The sequence below is a fragment of the Crinia signifera genome, chromosome 4 (assembly GCF_055691185.1).
Source record: "Crinia signifera chromosome 4, ASM5569118v1, whole genome shotgun sequence".
Taxonomy (NCBI): domain Eukaryota; kingdom Metazoa; phylum Chordata; class Amphibia; order Anura; family Myobatrachidae; genus Crinia; species Crinia signifera.
The window spans coordinates 303878639-303891231 of NC_139220.1; the positions used below are offsets into that span (position 1 = coordinate 303878639).

At 42.2% G+C, this 12593-nt stretch overlaps 1 pseudogene; it reads right to left on the reverse strand.

Annotated features, from left to right (window-relative positions):
* Positions 1-2915: 2915 nt before the first annotated feature.
* Positions 2916-12593, reverse strand: part of LOC146073267 (uncharacterized) — a 57222-nt pseudogene continuing 47544 nt past the window's right edge.

Below are 12593 nucleotides of genomic sequence, written 5' to 3' on the forward strand. Positions count from 1 at the left end.
TAATTTGTCCCTGGTTCTCTTGCCCTGCATTAAGACATTCAATTCATGTCTTTTAGCAGCCTGTACCAGTACACTTAATGGCTCTTCACGCCACTCAGGATACTGGATTGTGACACGGTCTCTTAACTGATCCAGCAGTCCATCCATGAATAGACCCTTTACCATGTAAGAGACCTGTCTTTCATTCACATCTGTAATCCCCCCATAATCTTTCAGATTATCAATCAAATGTTTGTTGTACTCAGTCACTGACTCAGTAATCTCTTGCTTGGTTTGGTATAGTTTAGCCCAGTTGATTTGCTGGGGAAATACCAATTTTAATTGTTCTTGGAAAGCCTTGACTATCGCTTGCTGTTGCTCACTAGTGAGCTGTATGGCTTTTATCAAATCTTCAGTTAAAATTTTAGTGCTATCAATTTTACCTTGGGGCCATAAAGCTATCATTAATTGTTTCCAATCTCTGCCAGTCGGTTCATGGACCAGTGACACATTCTGGACATAATGACAGCTATCCTGTAGTGACTTTTTCGGGTCTGGGAATTTCTGAATGATTGATTCTAAATCTATTTGGTTCCAGGGAGCCCACAATGGAATTGCACGGTCTGGTGCACCATCCGTTCCCGGCACCGTAAAGATTCGGACAGGAAGTATGTCCGCCTTTTTACTGCGCAATGTATCCTTAGTGATTATAGCTTCAGCTTTCAATCTTAAATCTCTTTCTTTTTTTCTTTCTCGCTTGAATCTAGCCAATTCAGCCAACTCCTGTTCTGACAGTTCTTCTGAACTCTCTTCAGATTCCTTCTCCCTAGCTGTATCAGTGAAATCTACCCTCTTCACAGCAGCAGAGGCGCTGCTGGACTTAGCTCCTTCATCACTGCTGTGGGGTCTATCAATTCCTTCATCAAGTTTAACTCCGAGAGCACCGGCATCAGGATCAGCAGCCGGGGGAGCACTAACCATGTGCCTCACCCCTCTGTGTCTACCTGCTGCAGGCAGGTTGGCTGCTATACAAGCCAGCTGCATATCCTGATTCCATTGCTCTGGGGCCGCACGTGTTATGTTCTCCGGGAACAGCGGACAATACTCAGGGGGGTTAGATACACACTGCTGAAGCTCTGGATAAAGTTTTCTAATTTGGTCACTGCGAACAGCATTTGGGGATCGAGGGAAGGAATTACCCTTACCTTTCTGCCCTGCATAACCAGCATGACCCCCATCAGGCAATGACTCTATTACCTTAAATTTGCTAGCAAAGTCAAACCATCTACTCAGACATCTCAATTGGTTCCTTCTATTTTTATCGAAATACCGTTTATTCAGTATTTTGCCTTTAACCTGATTTAAGCAAGATGCATCGAATGTTCCAGATAATGGAAAAGCATATTTCTCATCTCTGGTCATCTCAGACCATTCATCACAATACTGAACAAAGTCTGGATCGATATCTTGCATTATCCTGAATGCACATTTGGCATTCATTCGGCATGTTCCCCCAGCTAGAGAAATGTTTGAACCCATTGTGACCAGATCCAACTATTTCTCTACGGCACGTCTGCCGAGGTGGGCGGAAAAACACGCTTACGTATTCTAGCACCAAAACTGGTCCAGAATATCTTCCTCTCCGTCTGCAGACAGAGAAACAATACAGTATCTTCCCCTGAAGATACTATATCATCAGTACACACACAGAGCACAAATTGAAATGTCTGAATACAGGTCACAATAACATCTTATGACATGCTATAATTTCTGCAATTCATTCTGCACAAGAAAAACCGTCAGCTAAGCATTTAATCTTGCCAAAAACAATTCACACATGTGTCCAGCTCCCACTCTGCTGGAATCCAGCACGCTTCCTCTCGCGCGCACCACACACAATGGAATTCAGAGCTGACAGCTGTAACCCTTCTCATACAGACTGAACAAATCACATAACATCATATTCTAAAATAATTTCTCCTTACTGTATATCACTGATTTAAACTACACATGTGTCCCGTAGCTCTGTTCAGATTTATATGATGACTCATTCACATCATACTCAAACTACTTATCACCATGAAAATATATATATAATCCGTATATACTCACTACTGTTTGAATATGATTGAATGCGGCACTCATTCATAGAACTCCCTTTTGACGTATCACGTAGGACGAAGGCCCCCAAGCTGTGGAAGGTGTAGTTGCGACCAGCGATCAGGAACAAAACTTCAGAGTCCAGTTATTAAGAAGATGTATTTTATTAAAGAATATCTCAACACAGCTCACAGATTGGATGATGCAAAAAGATACACCACCTGAGCTGATGCTGAGGTCACAGAGTTATAAGGCTGAGAGAAGAATCCTCCCAGTGCAGAAACATATATAGTAAACCCATTTGATATAAACTCCCCCTCCCATTACACAATATTAGTTTCATAACAGGTTTTAATTGGATACGAAATAGATACATATATGGTTATATGATTATGTCATTAGTTGGAACCAGTGTAGGCCAAAGCTCAGACCTCAAGACCTTGGGAAGCATCCGTAGCCTCTGGCCTAGAACAATGGTTCATGGAGGAGTGAAATGGGTTCCCATCCTCCTTTTGATTCGGAACATACTGGCCGGACATCTATTTTGACATCTCCTGGCCGTAAAAGCAGACATACTGGCGCTTAGGTTGTTGTTTATAACTTGCGGTCCAGTATCTATGCTTAAGTTCAGTAATTACACAAACAAAGTTAGAGAAAAACATATGAGAAGTACAATTTTATATTTTCCCAGCTAATTACTAATGATAAGACATATTCTGATATATTCTGATATATTCTGATATATTCTGCGTTGATTATACAGACCTGAGGTTATGCTCAGGTTATACCTATAGCTTGTCTATAGGGGAATGCGACTCAAGCCATGAAAACCAGCTCTATGGCTTTGTCATGGATGAGAAGCTGTTGTTTATATGTAAAGCATTGTCACACTCAGAGCACATATGTGGTCTCTCTCCTGTGTGACTCCTCTGATGTCTGAGAAGATGTGATTTACGTGTAAAGCATTTGTCACACTCAGAGCACAGATATGGTCTCTCTCCTGTGTGACTCCTCTGATGTCTGAGAAGATCTGATTTACATGTAAAGCATTTGTCACACTCAGAGCACAGATATGGTCTCTCTCCTGTGTGCTTCCTCTGATGGATGAGAAGATGTGATTTACATGTAAAGCATTTGACACACTCAGAGCACAGATGTGGTCTCTCTCCTGTGTGCCTCCTCTGATGCATGAGAAGATTTGATTTACGTGTAAAGCATTTGTCACACTCAGAGCACAGATGTGGTCTCTCTCCTGTGTGACTCCTCTGATGTATGAGAAGCTGTGATTTATATGTAAAGCATTTGTCACACTCAGAGCACAGATGTGGTCTCTCTCCTGTGTGACTCCTCTGATGTATGATAAGCTGTGATTTATATGTAAAGCATTTGTCACACTCAGAGCACAGATGTGGTTTCACTCCTGTCAGACTCATCCTGTATTAGATAAGATACAAATTAGCTGTGGAAGGTTTCTCCCATGCAGAAAATGAGAATGTCTTTAGTGAATCCTCCAGAGCTGTATAGAAAAACACTATCTATAGTTGGCTTGATCAGAGAATAATGTCCTTTTAACAATGATGTCTTGTAATGTTCTTAGCAGAATTTCTGTATTATACCTGTAACACAAAAAAAACAAAAAAAAAACTAAATTTCAAATATATTTGTATTGCATAAAGCACGACATGTAATAATAGATTATACAATGCATGTGATCCTGATATATATCCATAGTCAGTAATGTCATTCCATTAATATACCAAATAAATATGATGCCGTTTGTCATAAATGAGGAATTAATACATGAAAACTCCTCCAAGAAACCTTTGTGGAGATAATAGCAGTATTGCTGTCCATAAATATATCATAAGCCAATGCATGACAAGATAAGGAAAGGGGCAGGGGGTGAGAGGAGCCGCACATGAGAAGGCTGAAATTACCCCCTGTCATATGTTGCAGGGAATATTTCCCAAGACTCTCTGTTGTTTATACCATGTGGAATATTTTAGAGCATCTGCTATTCTACATTGGAATTCCCTTGGTAGAGTGGAAACATAACCTTCCTACATATCAAATACACCTGGTCCTAAGTGTTCTTCATTCAGAGAAGTTTCTATCCAGGCCCAGACAGAAATTGGGCCCAGGATTATAGTCTATAAAGTGTAATTTGTCATAAACAAAGTTCCCATTTCCCATGCAGCAATGTATAGATTGAGTAGTGCGGCCAGTGCTGCTGACTGTCTGAGAAAGGGGAGGGGCCCTGTCTGTTATGTCAGTCCGGGGTCCCACATATTCTGGCGGCAGCCCTGATCACAATGATTACCCATCAGCTGGGAATGGAATATAAATGACTATGTGATCTAATGAGAAATTCATTCCTGGTATCACCAGCATTAGTGTACTCCTCTGTGTCCAATGTGAAAGAAACCAAGGAGAACACTACTGCTGGTGGTACCAGGAATCTTTTATTTGTTCATTTGAAAAATTGAATTTAATCTTTAAGGACCATAAAATGATCTATCCATTGGAGAAAAAATTCTGAAAAATACTTAATTGAGGTCCCAATCTTGGACATCTATATAACTGGAAACATACTGGCCATACTAATACCATATTTATGCCAGAAATCAAACAATTAATTGATATTCTTCAGTCTTTTCTTAAAGAAGAGAGAATATGGATCAGTAAACAGACCTCATAGTAAAGTTAGAGCACACCCAGTGGAGAGCTCATTCCTTCCTGAGCCACTAACAATAATACCAATACTAACAATTATCCATTGTTGAAATAAGGAGAAACCCCTATACAGATTAATAAAGAAATTTTTAAAGCACCCCTGATGAAGTATCGTAGTGAGACGAAACGCGTCAGGATTTTGTACACATTCACTATCTAAAAGAAAATCCTCTGTTAAGAAACTATTGTGTGAAAAATTACTTGTTTTAAAAGTGTTTTTTTTAAATAAATGTTTTATATTTGAAAAATGTGTCTATGGACGTTTTCAGATAGGAAAGACAATTATAATTGCTGGGCGCTTTATAGCACTATTTTGGTGGTAATATATATATATATATATATATATATATATATATATATATATATATATATATGGCACCCCAGGGTGTACCCCTTTTATTCCTGTACCCCCAGGTTGTTAACATTGCAGCCAATGCTGCCAGAACAGGTCCTTTCCCCTGTCAGCAGGGCTGTGAGGGGTTAACAGAGTCAGCTAGTGTCCCAGCTCCCCTGCAGACAGGAAACTGGAAGGTCAGAGGTGATCCCAGCAGCAGTGTGAGAGGGAGTGTGGAGAGAGGAGAAAGCCCTGTGAACTCCCTGTGAATGAGAGCTGCAACAACCCCAGTGTCAGAGAGAAAAGGAGAGTGCTGCATAAAGACAGAGTGCAATGAGGCATGTGAAAGAAGTCCCAAGTGTGAGGAGAAGGAAGAGAGGGAGCAGACTGCAGCACCCAGAAGAGGGTCCAGACAGCATGCAGCAGTATAGCCAGAGATTCATGTGGCAGAAGCCAGCAATATAGCAGGTACTACTTTGCCTCATACTGACAGCCACCTACACCCTCATATTACCTAGCAGGGACATTCCCCAGGATACCCCCCACTATTGCCTATAGTAAGGAAACAAGACACTATAAGGGCCATAAGGCCTCCTTACTGAAAGTGGGCATTTGACTCTTCCCTGCACAACTTTGACCTCTGCATTTGGTCAGCCCAGTTACTGAGTGGGACACTAGCACATTCAGAACTGTCCTGTGGACATTTTGCTGAGAGCTCAGGTATATTTACTGTCATGGTTTATGTGAACTGATATCCTGCTGTGCTTATTTTCCATGTTGTTTTATTTGATATAAGTAAGTAGTGGCCGTCGCAATCTATATTATTCTAAGATTTCTGAGCGATAATTGTTCCTATTAACCCCTTCCCGACATTTGACGTACATTTACGTCATGGTCGGGAAGTACTTCCCGACACATGGCATAAATGTACGTCATGCCATTTAACTGCCACCGCGTCTATAGACGCGGTGACAGTTTAAACATGTCTGCTGTCCCTGACAGCAGACATGTCCCTGCATGCCCAGGGGGGGCTGCGATGCCGCCCCCCCTTCGGCGATCGCTGTGATTGGCTGTTCAGTGTGAACAGCCATTCACAGCGTTTTCTGTGTCACCGGCGAATAACGTTCGCCGGTGACACAGGGATCGGAGGTGATTGGTGCTGTAAAGTACAGCACCAATCACCGCGGGGTGTAAGGGTGACACTGGTGTCACCCCACCTCACCCCGCCCGCCCCCAAAGGCCGTGATTGGTTCGTCGGACCGACGAACCAATCACAGCCATGGAGGGGGGTTTAAACTAATGGTGACTGCACTGCAGACGCCATTCCGGTCTGGAATTGCGTGCAGTGCGGTCACCGTGCCTAGCTGCCGCAGTATACTGACCTGAACCTTGCAAAATACTTACCTGATCACTGCCTGGATCTTGCTACTTCTTGTGACTTCCTGTGCTGTGTTGTGCTGTGTTGTGCTGCTGCAGTATCATCGAGTTATAGATAGAGAGATAGAGAGAGAGAGAGAGAGAGAGAGATAGAGAGGGCTAGTGACAGAGAGTGCTATATTTTGTGCTGCTGCAGTGTGATAGAGTTAGAGATAGAGAGATAGAGAGAGATAGAGAGAGATAGAGAGAGATAGAGAGATAGTGACAGATTGTGCTATATATTTTTTATATAACTGACTGCTGCCCCCCCTTTTGTGCTGATCAGTATAAATTAACTGATCAGCAACTTTTTGGGGGCACAGGTTTTTTTTATATATATATATATACCTGTCAGTGCTGCTGCTGCAGTGTCATAGAGTGATAGATAGTGAGAGATAGAGAGATAGAGAGATATAGAGAGATAGTGACAGAGAGTGATAGAGACTGCTATATTTTGTGTCTGCTGCTCCCCTTTTGTGCACCCCCAGCAACTTTTTGGGGGTGCAGGGGTTATTTTTCATATATATATATAACTGTCAGTGCTGCTGCTGCAGTGTCATAGAGTGATAGATAGTGAGAGATAGAGAGATAGAGAGAGATAGTGACAGAGAGTGATAGAGAGTGCTATATTTTGTGTCTGCTGCCCCCGCCGTTTGTGCTGATCACTATATCTGAGGTGATCAGCAACTTTTTGGGGGTGCAGAGGTTTTTTTTTTTTATATATATACCTGTCAGTTGCTGCCAGTTGCACTGTCAGTTGCACCAAAGGTTGTGCACCTGCTGCCCCTCACTGGTAATCAGTGTCGCATCACTGATCACCTTTTTTTTTTGAGGGTGCTGTGGGGTCTTTTTTTATTTATTTTTTTACACACACTGTGATTTTGTGGGTGTCCTGTGCCCACTGTGCGCTGATCAGTGACGTACATCACTGATCAGCTTTTTCGGCACAGGGTTGATCTATTTTTTTTTTTTGATCAAATTCCTGTTGCCTTTGAGCGCTGTTCAGTGACGGACGTTACTGACCAACATCTGTGCTCAATTTTTGGCGCAGGGCCTTTTTTTTTTTTTTTTAACCCCTTCAATTTTTTTTTTTTTTAACCCCTTCAATTTTTTTTTTTTTTTTATTGGGATCAAATTCCTGTATAAAGTATTTTTTTTTTCTGCACTACATACACACTACACACTACATACCCCCCGGGTTGAAATAAAGTTTGTACCCCCCCTACACTATACACGTGTTGAAACATTTCACTACCAGTAACACAAAAATATAAATGGCATCCCAAATGTCATCCCAAATGTCATCCCAAATGTCATCCCAGTCATCCAGAAGAATGTATTCAGCGGAGGAGGCATATGCCATGCTTGCCTCTGACTCTGACACAGCCAGTGAGGCAAGCGGGGAATTTGAAGGATTCGTCTTAAGCTCCTCTTCCTCCTCTGGTGATGAGGGACCCCCTCAAAGACGCCCCCGTAGAGCAGCTGAGACCCCCCCAATAATTGATCTCGTATGGACCTCACCACCAGACAATTTTGAGCCCCAGGTTCCTGAGTTTTTGGCCATGCCAGGAATCCAATTTGATTCCACAGGTCTCAGAGAAATTGACTTTTTCAAATTATTTTTCTCTGATGATTTTATAAATTTAATGGTGGACCAAACTAATTTATATTCCCAGCAGTTTATTGCTCAAAACCCCACGTCATCATTTGCTAGGTGGACCCCTGTAGATGCAGTAGAGATGATGACGTTTTGGGGTCTGGTGTTTCATATGGGCATAGTAAAAAAGCCAGAAATTAGGCAATATTGGAGTACAGATGTTCTGTACAGCACCCCATTTTACCGTATGGCCATGACTCGGGCTCGTTTTGAGATGATCCTTAAATTTTTGCATTACAACGATAATGCACAGTGCCCACCCAGAGATGATCCCACCTTTGACCGGCTATTCAAAGTCAGGCCGGTCATTGATCATTTCAGTGCCAAATTTGCAGAGATGTACATCCCTGAAAAATTTATTTGTATTGACGAGTCCCTTATACATTTTAAAGGAAGGGTTAAATTCCGCCAGTACCTTCCCAGTAAGAGGGCAAGGTATGGCATAAAAATGTATAAGCTGTGTGAAAGCACCTCAGGGTACACCCACATGTTTAGGGTATATGAAGGGAAGGATTCAAGAATTGAACCGCCAGAATGCCCCCCCTTTCTCGTAGGTGTTAGTGGAAAAATTGTCTGGGATTTAGTGCACCCCTTCCAGGATAAAGGTTATCACCTCTATGTGGATAACTTTTACACTAGCATCCCCCTGTTTAAGGCCCTTGGTTCAAGAGGTACAGCAGCTTGTGGTACTGTGCGCAAGAACCAAAGAGGCCTCCCAAAAACGCACATTTCCCAAGTAATGAGAAGGGGTGAAAGCAGGGGAATATGCACCGAAAATATGTTGTTGGTCAAATATAAGGACAAGAGGGATGTCCTTATACTGACAACAATTCACGGAGACAAAAAAGTAAGATATCCAAGGGAGGATATCTAAGAAGTCTCCCGGGTGGGGCACAGCCTTCTAAAGTTCAATAACTGTTAAGACTAAATTTTATTAGTTAAAACGTGACCCTATAGTGGGTCAGGGTGGACAAAAAAGACAAAGACAGAGACAAACGGATAACACTTTTACCAATAATAATGAGAAAGTAGTGAAATATAATGGATTCCTATTATAACTTATATATTCTCTATGTCTGTGGATAGGAAGAGGAAATTACCTCTAAATACAAATAACAGCGAATAAATACTCTAAATGATCCTATCAGACAAGAGAGTGCCTCCGCTAGCCATGCATGTTCTCAGAATTGAGAATGAATGCAGATGCTCCCTGTAATGAACGGTAATGAATTTAGAAATTAAGAAATGCCACCAGGATATCGGTGGGTAAGAGAAATATAAAGAGGATTAGTAAAGTACCTGAGTATTTTGGGGTGCTAAGGGAGTGGCTGCTGCCTGTGCATGTGACAAATGTCAGTGAATGCACAGTTGAGCGGACCCCGAGAGCATCACAGGTGTCAGAATGTAGGTGAGATGGTTTCTGCTGTTTTCAGGGGTGACCTGCCTGGCTCTGTTATCAATTAGACAGTGCAGAGTCGGGTCTCGGGTCCCCTGTAAATGAGAGAACCTTGAGTGGATACGACAAGATAGAGGGTACTCCCTCACTTGATCCCAGGTGTATGCTGCTATCCTCTGTGTGCAGAGATAACTGCAGTGAACAGAGGTTGAGCGATACTTCCCGGGTGGTGAGGTTTAGAAAGAAGTATAGATTCCTGGAGATCCCACTATGCGCTGCTGGTGGTATCATGCAAGAAATAGAAGGCAGATAGTAGAGAAGAAAGATACTGATTTAACAAAATGTTACACAAATAGTGGATTCAGATCTGTAGCGAAAGTTAATTGGTAACACTGTGACACTTTAAATGATAGGCGTCAGCTTGGTGCTGTTATGGGCTGATCCCTCAGAGCACTTATGGCGTTGTGCCCAAGCTGGGCCGTCAGTGCTATATGTGTGGATAGCAGAATTTTTTTGATATGCCTATAAACGTGAAAGACAGTTTAATTAACCATGCAGCGCTCAGATTATACAGGATGCTGATATCTATCTTCACCTGGGCACAGTGCTGCTATGGGCTGATATGGTTTTATAGAATGTACCACAATCCTATTGGTGATAAATATATGACTTTTGGTGCAGCTATGAGCTAATATGGTTGCCCACCTTGTGACAGATTATATAGCAAATATTAGGTTAGTACCTGTAGAGCTGAGCGATATAAAGATTACTGCTGTAGGCTAATGATCATATAAGCGCTAAACAGATTAAATAGCAATTTAAAGGTGATGCCAAATAGTTTCATGGACTTGAAGCAGAATGTACCACAATCCTATTGATAATAAATATATAATTTTTAATGCGACTATAAACTAATATAGTTGACCACCTTGTGACAGATTAATTAGCAGATATTAGGTTAATACCTATGGAGCTGAGCGATACAAAGATTATTGCTGTAGGCTAATAATCATATAAGCGCTAAACAGATTAAATAGCAATTTAAAAGTGATGCCCCTGTGGGCTGATACACTCACGATACTGGACCCCAGGCAATTTCTCACGCAGGCAGGAAAGGAACACAGTAGTGGATCCAAGTAAGATGGGCCACACTTGAGGCAGGGAGAGAGGCACTGGTGTCTGGGCGATGATGTTCAGTGTATCGATACCCACAGTGGGGGTGTGTGTCGCCGTTCTGTCCCTGCGTTGGGGTCTCACAGTTATTACTGTGAACTTGAGCAGGACCCGGCAGAGGTGGTTAAGGTGTAGATGCCGCGATCCCACAGGCAGCACTGAGTGTCCAGGCACAGCCGTCGGGAAGTGACCTGGATGCAGGAGCTCGTGCTGCGGGTGTCCTTGGGCAGAGAAAGTTAGCTGTCAGTATCGCAACTTAACGGGCAGTGCTGAGTGTCCCGTCAGAGCCAGCGGGAGGCAGCTTGCGTGTAAGGGCTAGTGCTGCGGGCGTCCTGGGGCAAAGATAGTTTGGAGATATAAATGTTTATGCCGCGATCTCCCTGACAGCGCTGTATATCCAGTCAAAGCCGACGAAGGGTAGCTTGAAAGCAAAAGCTTATGCTGCGGGCGTCCTGGGGCAGCTAGTCCCTGTGAGGCTGAGACAGCCAGTAATGAGAACCGGCAGTGTGGCAGGGAGCCGCTGGTAGAATTGTCCGTGAGTTCTGAGGGTTGATCAATAAATGTATAAGGGAGCAAAATGGCAGGTAAATGGGGCGGAGGGGGGTCCCGCTTGTACACAGCGGGGACCTGTCCGAGACGTACGTTTCACCAGAGGCTTTCTCAATCGGAGTGCAGGTGTACCTGGCCGCCCTTTATTTAAATGATAGCTGGCCAATCCTCAGTGGGGGCAGGTGGGGGATGGGAGGGGTTTGAGACTATGGGAAATGCGATGTTACAGTTTGAAAGTGCTCAAGACAGATTAGGTATTTGCAATTGGTAAATACTATTAAAGTACTGTTGCTTTTAGATGAGACAATGAAGAAATAAAAATGAAATAAATTAATTAATAATAAAATATTTATTGGAAAATACTAAAGTTTGATTGAATAAAAGAAAACTTGATAATGAGGATGGATTGTTAGTGAAAGGGAAGAGGTGGTAGGAGATAAATTATTCTAGGTGTGGGCAGAGAAAATTGATGTATATATTAGAGTGGTAATTCTTGGTGAAAAAACACTGTAAGACAAGTGTGAAAAGCGTGCAAACCAATATATAAATCCTATGGTGATAGGATAGTAAAACTATGTAGTGCAAATGTATTATGTGTATGGATGAAAAAAGGGGGGGAGGGGGGGGAGGGAGAAGGGAAAAGGGGAAAAAAAAGGGGGGTGAAAAAGTATTAATATGTGTAAGGTGTGAGAATAAGATGGGTGGCAATCATATGGCAACGCAAATATATATGGTATGCATATAGAGTGTGAAGTGATATGGTAAAGAACTGTAGTTGAATTAGTGTGGGGTGAGTGGTATAGTACATAATATGTACTCAAGGTAGGTACAATGAATAAATATATATTATATATACTGGTGACACAATTGTGTGTGAGAAATGTGGGAATGTGAGGAAGAATAGTTGCACAATAGTGCAATCTATTATATTAGAGTATGTTGTTGAGGTGTGTATGTGCTGGACAAAGAATAGTGTAAGTGAGATGACATGATGATTGTACTGTGAAAAAACAGGGTAATGATATAATGACCAAGTGGAGGGGAGCATTGATAATAGGAAAATAATTAGGAAAATAATTAACAGAGATAGGATGTTAATAAAAAGCATGAGGGAATGGGTATAGGACTCTGTAGAATGAAGTGAATATAACCCAGATAGGGGAGAGTCTAATGTTGGGGTATGAATTTATTCGCCCAGAAAGACTCCATAATTAATAAATTCATTTAGGCCCGTTGGGGTCACTGAGTTCAGTTTG